The following is a 12778-nucleotide window of genomic DNA, read 5'->3' on the forward strand; positions in this document are numbered from 1 at the left end:
TATCCGCAGTGTATTCAGCTACAAACAACATTTTAAACACTTCTCATATAGGTGATCCTTCATACAATTCGCAGCAAGAATTTTGTCATGCCAAATCAGCAAAACACCGTAAATTGGGAGGCCCAAAAGTTATTTCACTTACTATGTATGAACACAGAATAATCAGAATCCACACATATGCTGACACATGACAGTCCCTGCAAGCTAGAATCATATTAACTAATTTTTTGAAACAACATCACGCTTAGCTAGTTCAACCCATCTACAAATTAGTATTATCGTTTGTTATTATTACTATTCCAGAAAAATGCAGGAAAAGAACATGCACATGATCATCCACAGTCTACTTTATCTTCGTGTTGAGGGATGGAACTATATAAGCTCTTGCAGAAAGAAAGCAACAGTACAAAATCAGCTTAAGTACGAGGACAATTTATTGGAATTTTTATCATATGCTCAAATAAAGATATAAATTGATGGTCCATTAAGTATCCTATATACAAAAGATACCTAGGTTCTGGGTCCGGACAACATTTGAGATATCATACATTATATATACACATATGTGATATGCCTGCATGAGTGTACAAGTTGGAGTAAAGGTTTTCACCACATTCTCAAAGACTACACCATCATGACTTAAAAAAGGACAAAATACGTTCAATGTAGACCTGCACAAATGCTTGGAGGAGGCTGAAACTCGCTTTATATTGACATCATTCATCATTGCCGTCAATAATAATGCAATAAACATTTCCTCTTGTAAAAGTTAAAAAGAACATAAGGAAACACTGGAAATTGGTCTTGGGGGACAAGAAGAAAATCAGTGAAGTTTATCAATAAAAAGCCTACACAATAAAGTTAAAAAAAAAAAAAAAATCAGTTCATTTAACATAAATCAATAAGGAAATACTTAACCACCAGTAAGTAAAAAGGATCTATTGAAAAATATTTGTTTTTTAGTCCAAGCTGGAGATCAACTACTGTAATTATCATAATAAGAAAATCTCTCTTCGAGATCAAATAAGAGTTGCAACTATGCTTAGCAAAGCATTTACCCACAAGCTTCAAATTTAGCATGTACTCAATGTTTATGCTTCATTTTTCATTACACAAACTTTACTTACTATTTCCACCTAAAACAAACATCACATTTACCTCTGGATACCACAAAACACCACCACAATCATAAAACTACTAATATCCGTGTTTATCTTCAACAAATAGATGAAAGGCAAAATAGTATTACATCGACACACTAAAATATATGACCAAATTCACTATTAACAAAAACAAACATGAAAAACTCATGCTTATGACCAGGCAACAGCATAAGTTACACTTACTATCAGCAATTAACTACCAAGTTTTTCCAAAAAACCAGAAATCTACTCTAAGATCAAGCAAAACAAAGAGGATGAAAGCCATAAATATTTCTCGAACAAAATCAATTGAGAGAATGGTTTTACTTTACCAAGTCCATCTCGAACAGGTGAGACAGCTCCATTTAAGCTGCCACCAATGATTTCGACATCCTCAACTGCTCAGCAAACTGTTCTGCTGAATTTCTTGAAATGTATTTCCTTTGAGAGGCCCAGTAACTTGGATCTTCTTCGATCAATGGTTTGGATTGTCCTTGTTCGGCCTTTTGTGTTTAAGCATTTGAAGTAAGGGACGGTATTCTTGGGGTGTGGATCGCAGATGAGGGCTCTGGTGCTTCCCATCTCAATGAAATTACGCTCCCCATCGCGGTGAGGAAACATAAAAGATGGAACCCATCTTGAGAGGGTCTGGTAATCCGGAAACTTGATAAGGGGGAAATCATTGGCTGTGAGAGAGGACTTGAAAAAATACTGACCGGCAGATTGGTAGATCGGGGAGAGAAGAGTATAGATCGAGAAAAGGAAAAAAAAATGGGGACTGGTCGAAGACCGAGGGATAGTCAGAAAAGAATCACGGGGGTGAGGGCAGTTCGACGTCGGCGCTGGTCGTCGGCTACGGCGAAGGACAGAGAGAAAGTGAGCAAATGGCAGAAAAAAAGGGGGTTTTCAAAGCAGGCTGAAGACGCACGTGGGGGGGCGTGGGTCGTCGGAAGATGACGGGTTGGGCAGCAAACGGTGGCCGGAATGTCAGAAGATGGTTGCCGGCGGTGGTCAATTGCCATAGTGGCTGAAGAGAGGATCGGTGGTTCTTGCGAGAGAGAAAGACGACCAAGAAAACCCCTTCTTGTATCTGTGACCAAAGAAGGAAAAAGAGAGAAATGAAGTGAGTAAAAGAACAGAATGCTTGTATTAAATTTTTACTTTTTGATGTTGAATTTGAATTTTTGTTTTTTTTTTTAATTTTGATCCATATGTTCATTTTGATTTTTTGCTTGGGCTGATCAGTTCTGGGCTCATTTATTTATTAATTTCTTTTTTCGATTGTGGGTTTTATTTTTTGGACTAAACTTTTTTATTTTATTTGAGCCTTAAGGGTTTTGTTTGGATTTTATTTTTCTTTGATAATAATTTGCTATATCAATTTTCTTAGGCTGACCTGAATTTTATATCCTTTCCTAAAAAGACACCCCTAAACCTTAAAAAGTCAGTGTTTAAATTTTTCTCTCAATTTCGATCAGTGGGTTTAATAGAAGTTGGTTATATAGCTAAAGGCTGCTGAAAGTTAATTTTTACTGGTTGATGATTCTAAAGCAACTTGTTAATTCACATTGATAGATTAAAATGTACAAAGGGGTGACAAAGGTGCCTTCTTTTTATTGCAAAAATAAATTGGAGCATGGGCTTATGCAATGCAGGTATTATGGACTGGTTCCTAATAAATTAAGTTCCTTCGGCAATTTTTAATGCTTTATTGACTGTGTGGGAACCTCTCAAAGCAAGAATAATGAGGATTAGACTCACAATCTTTTACTGCAATAAGTTAAGTTGCAGCAATTAAGGGTTGGTTTGATTGCGTTTTCAATGGGAATTTTCCCACTTTTCACTGTTTGAAAATGTGGGAATGTGTTTGTTTTGTACCTTTTTTAGTGAGAATGCATTCCAATTCAATTCTCAATTTCAAATTTAATAGGTCAAATAGGCTTGTCATAGTTGTCTTTTTTGTCAGCCACTATTTGCTTCTTTCCCATCAATTAAAATTGGTTTTCTCTCTCAACCATTCCTTTCAATGGACTTCTCAAACAAAACCAGCTCTCCTCCTCCTTCCTCTTCCCCTGAAACTTACCCATGGATCCATCCTTTTTTTTACGAACGTCGAGTCGTGTGGTTCGAACGACGAAGTCACTTGCCGGAAGAGAAAGCGCGGCACTCGAACTAAGGTGAGCTCTGTACCACATAACGTCTGTTTATGCTGTTTTCTTCAGTGTAAAAACAGAAATATGAAATCTGTAGTAAAGAAGCTGATAGGAATTTTCTTCTCCATTAGTAGTGTTCAGCTGAAGCCCAAACTTCATGTAGCAGTTAGTGCTTGTTTTCAGCTGCGATTAAGCAGACTTGTAAAATTTTTTTTTGTTGGTCAATAAATGCAATTTCTTATACCCTTTCGCCCCTTTTGTCGTGATTATTTTGTGAATTAAGTTATACCAAAATCACATTTAGATAACATTAAGACCATAGATTAACAGCATATTCTCTATAAGTAAAGAATTAGGAAGGAAGAGAGAGGGGCAGGGGGTGTTCCACAGATGCATATAGTCTGTCATGTTATTGGAAATCATGGTTCAAACGTCCTCCATTCCAATTTCATGCAAAGTTGCACAACCATCAAACAGCACACCAATAATGTACAAGAATGGTACCTGGCTGTGAATTAATTGTTCTATGAAATAGACATTTTCGACCTGCTCATCACTTAATGAAGCTCATCTTAACTATAATTTTATTATCATGAAAATCATTCCTTTTTCAATTTTTAATTCTTCACTAATTATGTTTTGATTCAATACTTGGTAGAATTCATGACATAAGAATAATGTTAGTTTTGGAATTTAGCTTACAATCACTTCTTTCATAATCAATTATTTGATAATCAATCATGTAATTGTCGCGCCAGACTAGATGTAATATAATATATTCTCAAATTATATGAAGTTTATATGTAATTAGATTGAATTTTGAAAAACAACGGTGTAATTGTTCTAAAAAAATTGTATGTCAAATAATGTCATGATTATCACGTTCTCTTAACTTGATGTGTTTGAATAACAATCAGTTTTATACAATCATTCTCGTCTCAATCAACTCATTAAGGATAAACAATAATACAATAATATTTAGATTGTGCGCTAATGAAATAATACAATAATATTTAGATACACATGTTATATGCTAATGAAATAATACAATAATATTTAGTTGATTGTACTTACTACCAATAATAAATAAAATAATTACAAAAATTTATAATAATGATTAATTAGAGTAAATTACAAATAGTTCTCAGATATTGTTTATACTTACAAATGTGCAGTTATGAGTTATGATTAATACTTTAGATATTTTTACTTACGTCGTGACTTTAACTTACATGGTAGATGAGTCGAAAGGGCAAGGAGGCATGTAACACGTCTTCGGATCCAAAGTCACGGGCTGACGATGCTTGGTGGGATATGCCACAGGTGTCTCTGCTCACTGAATTAATGTATGAGCATTACAAGAAAGGACACCTTTTCTCATCAACATTTAGTGAGCAAATTTGGCGTGAGATCGGGATTGAATTGTCCCAACGTAATAAAACACAATACACAGTTGCACAGCTCAAAGGTAAGGCTAACATGCTTCGGATGCTTTGGCGTAAGTTTTACGATTTGGTGTACAAACGGACTGGTTTTGGTTGGGACCCAACAACGTGCACCGTGACTGCATCAGAGGATCGTTGGGCTGAATGGATCGCGGTGATTGTATTATATTTCTCCTATTATTTTGATAAATCTATTCATCATTTCTTGACATACGTCAATTAATTAAAGTGTGACTGATTATGCAGGCTAATCCGAGAGAGTCTGGCTTGGAAAAGAAGGGTCTTCCTCATTTTGATTTATGTACTGAGATGTTCTCATCTTCTGTGGCCACTGGTAGCCATGCCCGTTCTTTTGCCATGCCTCCTGTCTCCAACAACGACAATGATGACGTTGATGTAAGCTGCCCTGCAATGGCTACTGGTAATCCACTTGCATCCGGGCCCGAGCAAAATCTAACAGCAACAAGAGGTCGGCAGCGAAAGGGGGGCAAAGTGATCGGTTGAAGCGAGTTGATAAATGCATTGATGCCATAACCGCTTGCAGTGAAGACAAAACTCGAAAGCTGGCAAATATTTCGAACGATAATATTGAAGACTGCATGGCTGCGCTGTCTAAAATGGAGGGACTACAGCGGTACTTATTCTTTGCAGCGCAAGATCAGTTTTTGTTGAAGCTGAGGCGTCAAATGTTTCTTCTGATGAGTGATGAGGACAAGCGTGCTTGGGTTGAAAGCTTGAAAAAGTGAACAATTTTTTTTATTGTTATAGGGGCTGCATGAATTTGAACACAATTTTTTTATATACTTGCGTGATGTTAGTTGTAGTTGTTTTCCTTTACATCATTTTTATATACTTGCGTGATAGTACTTCATCATTTTAATCAACGTCATTAATTTTAATAGCTGCAAGATTTTAAAAAAATTAGGTATAACTATTAAACTAAAGTGAATATGAAATATATTTAGCTGGGTAAAAAAAAATTTACAGTCATTTCTTTTGCAGCATTTTGTATTTATCACATTAGTTAGAAACCTTTTATTACTCATCTAAATTTCACTATAATTGAATAGAAGGTGTTTGAATTCAATTTTATTAAAAATAATCTTACATAAGAAAATGAAACATATTATTAGTATCCAATAAACTACAAATTGAAATTAGAGTAGAATGCTTTTAAAATCTTTCCAATTAAAATTGTCCAAGTAATTTTCGGAAATATATAAACTAAAAACAATTCAATTATTTATTCACTTTACTCACCTCATTTCCTTACACTAGATGTAATTGCATTTCCCCAAACCCCCGTCCGGTAAAAGTCACCAAACCCTCTTTGTTGTCATTTTGTCACCAACCCACTTTGTTGTCAATTTTGTCACCAACCCCCTTTCTTGTCATTTATGTCACCAACCCCCTTTCTTGTCAAACATTGGGGTTTGATACACAATTGGCCAATTATAAAAGAGTACTCTGCCTTGTGTCTTTTGCATACTTGCATTAGATTACAAATATATCACCAACCAATTTGAGAAGAAATAGATAGATGGATGAATCAAGCGGCAACAGTCAGTCTAATAGTTCTTCTGATATTTCATCGAATGATGAAAACAACCTCAGGTTAATTCATGAATTGTTAAGCACTTCAATTCTGTGTTCGAAATAACCACAACATAATTCAATTCTGCAAGGCTCTGATTGGCTGAGCGAGCTTCTGTCCGGTCACCTCGATCGAATCTATAATATGTTACGTATGAACAAAGATACGTTCCAGCATTTATGCATGTTCCTAAAAGGTAAAGGTGTTTTAATGGACTCGCAACGGATGCGTGTCTCTGTCATGGAATCAGTCGCTATTTTCTTACAAACCATTGGTTTAAGCGAGCGCCAGAGAACGAGCTGCGAGCGATTCCAGCACTCTTTGGAGACCATCTCTAGGCATATGAAAAGGGTTTCGCGAGCTTTGAATCTTCTTGCACCGGAACTGATATGTCCTCCAAATTTCAATCATATACATCCCAGAATCCTTAACAATACACACTTCTTTCCATATTTTAAGGTAATTTATACTGCATTCATTTTTTCTTCGAAATTATTTATTTCTTGACAGAAATTATTTTTATTTTTCACTGAAATTATTTATTTTTGACCGAAAGTGTTATTAATTATCGAAATTATTTTATTTTTCACCGGCATTATTTTAAGGTAATATATATTGCATTTTCCTTCTAATAATGTTTGAAATTATTTGTTATTAGGATTGTGTCGGCGCAATTGGCGAACACTTATAACAGCAAGTGTTCCGATGCCCAGGCAAAATGCATACCGTTCACGTCATGGTGATATATCACAAAATGTTATGGTTGTTTGTGATTTTGACTTGATGTTCACGTATGTCATGGCTGGATGGGAGGGTAGCGCAAATGATGCCCGTGTCTTCATGGACTGCCTAAATAATGATCTGAATTTTTCTTGGCCACCAAATGGTATTACATTTACATTAGTGCTTGTGGAACAGCTAATTTTACAGCCTTAATTGATAAATATCTCATGTTGTTTCAAGTAAATATTACTTAGTGGATTCCGCTTATCCCAATTTTCCTGGATTCTTGGCGCCGTACCGTCAAGATCGTTATCATATCAACTCCTTTAGAGGTAACAACCAACAAGCCCATTCACCAAAGAGTTATTTAATCAACGTCATTCACAGTTGGGTAATGTCATCGAGCGGGCGTTTGGTGTGCTAAAGAACAGATTCCCAATTCTAAAAGGACCTATGCCGCCATACAGCTTAGATCGTCAACGAGATCTTGTCATCGCATGTTGTGTGATCCACAACTTCATACGGAAATTTGGCATAGATGACCAATTTTTTGAACGTAGGGAACGGGGAGAGTTTGACGATCCCGACAATGAAGCAAACGATCAGTTTCGTCGTTTGCCTCAACAATCACAACAAGACATTGATACGCAAGCGGCATTCCGCGATGCAATGGCCGGCCATTTGTGGAATGATCGAGAGACCGGTAACGACAATAATGATTAAATTATTGTATTTGCGAATGTGATTGAGGTTTAAAGTTCAAATATTTTTTTATACGTCTATACATATATATATGTCTCCACCTATATCTATCTATCTATCTATCTATCTATATACACACACATATATATATATATTCAATAAATAATGAAATATAATTTCGAAATATATAGATAACAATAATCAAAATATAAACAATATAAATGTAATCAATACGGTATAAAAATAACGTATTGTTTGTATTAAATATATTTAATCAAAAAATGAGTTTCAAATTATTATAAAACCTGGATTTTATATAAATTAATAGATATCAAATCAAATGTCAAATGACTTTGCTTGTGGAAGGAAGCAATGAGTTGTCCAAGAAATTTGCAACAAATTACTCATCACCTTTTTTTTATATAATGAATACGGTGCAGAATAATATATAAATTGATTATTAAAATATATACATATAAAAATAATATTGATACTTACAAACATTTTAATTTTATATAAATGCAAATAAGTAATAAGGCAGTCGCTATTTGTATTAAAATATATAAATATAAAAATGATATTGACTATTACAAAATATATAATTTTATATAAATTAAATACACATCAAATCAAATGTCAATTGCTTGTGGAAGGAAACGAGTTTTCCAAGAAATTTGCAGCAAAATGTTTTCCTTATCAATGATGTATTTTGCATTAATTTTTATTAAATATACATAACTTTTTATATATAATGAAAACAGTGCAAAATAATGAAAAATAAAGCAAATGTTGTTTGTATTAAAATATATACATATAAAATAATATTGATACTTACAAAAATTTTAATTTTATATAAATGCAAATAAGTAATAAGGCGGTCGCTATTTGTATTAAAATATATAAATATAAAAATGATATTGATTATTACAAAATATATAATTTTATATAAATTAAATACACATCAAATCAAATGTCAATTGCTTGTGAAAGGAAACGAGTTTTCCAAGAAATTTGCAGCAAAATGTTTTGCTCATTAATGATGTATTTTGCATCAATTTTTATTAAATATACATAACTTTTTTTATATAATGAAAATGGTGCAGAATAATGAAAAATAAGGCAAATGTTGTTTGCACCAAAATATATACATATAGAATGATATTGATTATTACAAAAATTTTTATTTTAAATAAATGCAAATAAGTAATAAGGCAAATGTTATTTGTATTAAAATATATAAATGAAAAAATGATATTCATTATTACAATAAATTATAATTTTATATAAATTAAATACACATCAAATCAAATGTCAATTGCTTGTGGAAGGAAATATTGTATTCTCCAAGAAATTTGCAGCAAATTATTTTTGTAATGATGTATTTTGAATAAAATTTTACTAATATGTCCATGTTTTTTAGTGTAATGACCATGCAACCTTCCAATTTAACACTTTGCCTATATAATCACATCAAACTTTATTCGTGCACCATTTGAAACTACACCTTCTTCGGCTATAATCACAACAAATTATCTACTGCTTTGAGCAAAATTTTTCTTCTACTTCATAAAATCGTTGATATCCGGTTATATATTTAAAGATGTCGTTTTTTATCGTGAATGGTGGACAAGGGAGATAGAGGACGTATTCATCCAATTTCTCATATACTGCAAATGGCTCGGTATATGGCACCCAAACCAACGCACCATGCAAGCCATCCATTCCGCCATACTCAACGTGAATAGGGATTTCAACAAGCAAATAAGTTACGCTCGGGCGCATAGAAGGGTCGACCAACTACGAGATCGCTTTTATACGTTTCAATGGGTGGGAAAACCACTCGGGCGTTGCATGGAACCACGATGAAAGGAGACTAACGGCGGACGACAAAGTGTGGAATGCCATTGCCCGGGTATGTTTCAAAATTTGTTATGTTTGGATATTGCAAATTTCGTTTTTTTTTAACAATACAAATTGAAATAATTTTCAGTATGATAATGAATAGGAGAATCTAATGGCTCGATGGTACCAAAATGCTTATGAGCCAAAATGGGAAAAGTTGTGCGAGCTCTTCGATGATGATGAGAACAATCGACATTCCGGTACCGGACGAGGAGGAAGAAAATGACAATGATGTTTTTCTCCCGGAGATTCCAAATATGGCAGCCCCCCCTCAACATAACGAGCCTGCTACCGTCATTTTTTATCCAATTTGCATTGATCCATCGTCGAGCTCGGACGACGAAAATGGCATGGACTTAAACGTCCCAAAGGTACTAAAAGACGATGGTGCAAACTCGTCCAATGCGGCGCCGCCGGAGGACACCCCTAGTAAAGGAAAATGATTGTAATTTTTTTTTTAATATGAATATTATTTTTTATGTAAGCCATTGATGCTTAATCCATGAAAGCTTTGCACGTAATGGTCTTTATATTTGCTATTCTCCTCTCCCATTCACAAGCAATATATATATATATATTCTCAAACATTGTTGAATTATAATATAAAATTCCAAGTTATGTTATAATCTCTATTTCTTACTCACTGTCTAATAATAAGATTTGTTTGTCTTTTACAAGAATCTTGTAATTATGAAAAATATATTTAGTCCCATTCACGTCTTTTTTCTATTAATATAAAAAATATATTTTATTATAATAATATACATCTTCAACTTAATCCCGTTCACGTTTTTTTTAGATTTATAAAAAATATAGTTTATTATAATAATATATCTTCTACTTTTACATGCATTCTATTGTTTATATATTTTGTTTATTTGCTTTCAAACATGGAATATTCAAAACTCAGACAAATATTGTGATATTCTTTCTTGAGAATAATGAAAAATAAGGCAAATGTTGTTTGTACCAAAATATATACATATAAAATGATATTGATTATTACAAAAATTTTAATTTTATATAAATGCAAATAAGTAATAAGGCAAATGTTATTTGTATTAAAATATATAAATGAAAAAATGATATTCATTATTACAATAAATTATAATTTTTTTATATAAATTAAATACATATCAAATCAAATGTCAATTGCTTGTGGAAGGAAGTATTGTATTTTACAAGAAATTTGCAGCAAATTGTTTTTGTAATGATGTATTTTGCATCAAATTTTACTAATATGTCCATGTTTTCTAGTGTAATTCCCATGCATCTTTCCAATTTAACATTTTGCCTATATAATCACATCGAACTTTATTCGTGCACCATTTGAAACTACACCTTCTTCGGCTATAATCACAGCAAATTATCTACTGCTTTGAACAAAATTTTTCATCTCCTTCATAAAATCGTAAACATGGTGATATCCGGTTATATATTTCAAGATATCGTTTTTTATCGTTAATGGTGGACAAGTGAGATGGAGGACGTATTCGTCAAATCTCTCATATACTGCAAATGACTTGGTATATGGCGCCCAAACCAACGCACCATGCACGCCATCCATTCCGTCATACTCGACGTGAATAGGAATTTCCACACGCAAATAAGTTACGCTCGAGCGCATAGAAGGGTCGACCAACTACGAGATGGCTTTCCTACGTTTCAATGGGTGGGAAATCACCCGGGCGTTACATGGAACCACGATGAAAGGAGACTAACGGCGGACGACCAAGTGTGGAATGCCATTGCCCGGGTATGTTTCAAACACGATGAAAGGAGACTAACGGCGGACGACCAAGTGTGGAATGCCATTGCCCGGGTATGTTTCAAAATTTTAATGTTTGGATATTGCAAATTTTTTTTTAACAATACAAATTGAAATAATTTTCGGTATGCTAATGAATAGGAGAATCTAATGGCTCGATGCTACAAAAATGCGTATGAGCCAAAGTGGGAAGAGTTGTGCGAGCTCTTCGATGATGATGAGAATATCGACATTCCGGTACCGGACGAGGAGGAAGAAGATGACGATGATGTTCTTCTCCCGGAGATTCCGAATATGGCAGCCTCCCCCATCAACATGACGAGCCTGCTACCGTCATTTTTTATCCAATTTGCATTGATCCGTCGTCGAGCTCGGACAACGAAAATGGCACGGACTTAAACGTCCCAAAGGTGCAAAAAGACGATGGTGTAAACTCGTCCAATGCGGCGCCGCCGGAGGATCCCCCTAGTAAAGGAAAATGATTGTAAACTTTTTTTTAATTTGAAGATTATTTTTTATATAAGCCATTGATGCTTAATCCATGAAAGCTTTGCACGTAATGGTCTTTATATTTGCTATTCTCCTCTCCCATTCACAAGCAATATATATATATTCTCAAACATTGTTGAATTAATAATATAAAATGCCAAGTTATGTTATAATCTCTATTTTTCTTACTCACTGTCTAATAATAAAATTTGTTTGTCTTTTACAAGAATCTTGTAATTATGAAAAATATATTTAGTCCCATTCACGTCTTTTTTCTATTAATATAAAAAATATATTTTATTATAATAATATACATCTTCAACTTAATCCCGTTCACGTTTTTTTTAGATTTATAAAAAATATATTTTATTATAATAATATATCTTCTACTTTTACATGCATTCTATTGTTTATATATTTTGTTTATTTGCTTTAAAACATGGAATATTTAAAACTCAGAAAAATATTGTGATATTCTTTCTTGAGAATAATGAAAAATAAGGCAAATGTTGTTTGTACCAAAATATATACATATAAAATGATATTGATTATTACAAAAATTTTAATTTTATATAAATGCAAATAAGTAATAAGGCAAATGTTATTTGTATTAAAATATATAAATAAAAAAATGATATTCATTATTACAATAAATTATAATTTTTTTATATAAATTAAATACACATCAAATCAAATGTCAATTGCTTGTGGAAGGAAGTATTGTATTTTCCAAAAAATTTGCAGCAAATTATTTTTGTAATGATGTATTTTGCATCAAATTTTACTAATATGTCCATGTTTTCTAGTGTAATTCCCATGCATCCTTCCAATTTAACATTTTGCCTATATAATCACATCAA

At 33.2% G+C, this 12778-nt stretch overlaps 1 protein-coding gene across 4 annotated transcripts in view; it reads right to left on the reverse strand.

The window, feature by feature from the left end:
- The window catches only part of LOC105171230 (crossover junction endonuclease EME1B-like), a 3910-nt gene extending 1614 nt beyond the window's left edge, over positions 1–2296 (reverse strand). For 2 of the 4 annotated variants that reach the window (XR_002287797.1, XR_002287796.1), the window contains exon 1: positions 1475–2286. The gene's annotated coding sequence lies outside the window, so the exon portion shown is untranslated. Of the gene's footprint in view, positions 1–1474 lie in introns of all 4 variants that reach the window. The other 2 variants (XM_011092268.2, XM_020696679.1) reach the window with 2 other exon arrangements.

The sequence above is a fragment of the Sesamum indicum genome, linkage group LG9 (assembly GCF_000512975.1).
Source record: "Sesamum indicum cultivar Zhongzhi No. 13 linkage group LG9, S_indicum_v1.0, whole genome shotgun sequence".
NCBI lineage: Eukaryota > Viridiplantae > Streptophyta > Magnoliopsida > Lamiales > Pedaliaceae > Sesamum > Sesamum indicum.